Source organism: Penaeus japonicus, unplaced genomic scaffold (genome assembly GCF_977035675.1).
Source record: "Penaeus japonicus unplaced genomic scaffold, GWHDUDI00000001_assembly GWHDUDI00000014, whole genome shotgun sequence".
NCBI classification, from domain to species: domain Eukaryota; kingdom Metazoa; phylum Arthropoda; class Malacostraca; order Decapoda; family Penaeidae; genus Penaeus; species Penaeus japonicus.
The window spans coordinates 19,114,760-19,117,259 of record NW_028234416.1 but is presented as its reverse complement, the minus strand read 5'-3'; positions in this window follow the sequence as shown (position 1 = coordinate 19,117,259).

Sequence of the window (2,500 nt, the reverse complement as noted above, 5' to 3'; positions counted from 1 at the left end):
ACCTTCGTCGAAACGCGTCAAATAAATTCCTTGCGTTGTTTAGATATTCAGTCTCATTCATATCCTCACCTATATCTGTCGATATGAAACTAGTTCAAAGCATTTTTTTTCTTGTGTACAAATAAAAACCGTGACGAATGTTCTAAAGTAAAGACGTCAAACATGCACATTCTTACATGCCCAGCGGTCCATTTTCTATTCTAGCTATACTTTGTGCTTTATACGACATATCATTTACGTGATCACCGTTTTTTGTTCAATAGTTTTAACTATATCATCTATTTACGAGCTTCAAGCTAGTGTGTGAGAGGACTAGATCCACCTTTCCTATTTTTATATTACACACCTTTGATGTGATCATAGTTCAATATTTATCCTAATGTGTAGTGGGCTGGTTAGTATACATTGCGTATGAGAAGCTGGTTGCTTCTGGGGAGGCGGGAGGCGTAAGTGTTTTCCTTTGTGTTGGTTTAAATGGTTTACGAAAGTTTCGTCTGCTTTTGCTTCCATAATGTGCTGTGACAGTCTGTTCCAGTTGCGTGAGAAGGAGTGCGTGGAAGAGTTGTTGTTAGTGTGGCATGTACGAAATTCTTTATGTGTGGGTTAAGTTTGTGCTGCATGTGAATCTTCGTGTTTAGCAATGTTTGCGATCTTGTACATGGTGATGTTTGTGTGCTTGCCTGCGTGCCTCGAGCAGATCCGTGTTAATCTATGTTTTAATGTGTGCTGTAAGGTGTGCGTGTGTAATTTTATGATAAATCTCGCTGCCTGGTAATCAGTGTATTGTAAGTTAGGTGTTTGATGTTTGTCGTGCAGTTATATAGGGATCTCCTTAGTAATCTTAAAGTGATGAAGGCTTTGTTTGTGACGTAGTCTATGAATGTGTTGATGTTTAGAATGTGTGAGAGATATGCCTGTGAGATATTGTGGATACCAGTTGTTAGTTGAGCAATCTATTGAATTGACGTGTGCGGTCTAATAAGCAGGAGTTCTCGGCTTTAATTGGCTCTGAATTTCATCTGTCCTATGTTTTCCCACTGTGAGAGGGAATCTTTGTCATGTTGAAGTCATATTCAGTAGCAAAAGATCGATATAAAAGACAGTCGTTACCAAAAAGTATCGTAGACGAGTTAAGATTGGATATCTGGTCATTAATCTATTATGGGAAAAGGAAGGAGCCGAGATCTGTCTCTGACGGAACAGCAGAAGAGGTACTGACACAGGAGGACATGATGGGTTTTCCACTTACGAAAGGCAATGGAGAATAGGTCCTGTGAACCCGTAGTCCTGTGGGGGACTTTGTCGAAGGCGTTGGCAAAGACAAGTTGTATGGCATTAATTTGCTTTTGTTGCTTCTGTGTACTTGACACAGATTGACTAATTGTCACTGTTTTACATGATCGTTTGGCATAAAACCTTGTTGAATATGAAAAGATGTGGGTATCAGTGTGGGTCATGACATATTTATAGATTATGTATCAACATTTTGAGGGCTATCAAGTCTATTCGATCACCTGTATTGAAAGTCAGTCGTCAGGCAAGGTAATGGAGATAAGACTGTGAAAATAGGCTGTAAAATAATGGTAAAGACATGTACACAAGATTTCTAGATCATTCCTAGGATTTGGTCTAGTCATCTTGCCATATTAGTGTCAAGTATCATGGTAATTTTCATATACCATTGGTCGATATGAAAGGGGAAAGTCGGAGCTTTAGGACTCTGTCAAGTGTTCTATTGTCTTGTTATGTGAATTGGAATAAGTGTGCGTTGAGTAATTATGTTTTGTGTTTTGGGTCGGTGGCGTCATATCCAATCACTGTTGCTTCTGACATTGTTTACGAGATTGGTGGAAATTGTTTGCATTCCACATTCTTTTCAGAAACTGCCTTTGGAAAGTTTTGGAATTAGTCTAATTTCTTAGTGTTGTGAATTTTGCACGTGTTTCTAATGTATATATATGCACAAATGTTTTTTTTTTTTTGTGATATATATATATATATATGTGTGTGTGTGTGTGTGTGTGTGTGTGTGTGTGTGTGTTTGTTTGTATGTATGTATGCATACACGCATACTTAGCAATATACATACATGCACATGGAATCATAAGCAGGTATATATAACAACCTGTACGTTTAGAACTCAGATTAATTCGATTGAGGCGATGAGGCTTAGTAGAGTATTTAGGATAAATGCGGGTAACAACAACTCCGTAAACAGCAATATATTCTTACATGTAAGAATATCTATCAAAAATTTCATATATGTATTCAGACTTTTTTAAGTGACTGTGACAACTTTAATTTCATCCTATGAATACATAAATCACGAAGATTTATAGATGGTATCTTTATTATAATTATAACGAGTTATGATTTGCAATTACTGCAAATATCACTTCTTACACTTCTTACTGATATACTTCAGTGTTATGATTTTTAGATAAAGTAAAAATAATAATTTGCAAGGATTATAATTCAAAATTCTAAACGTATTTTCAAA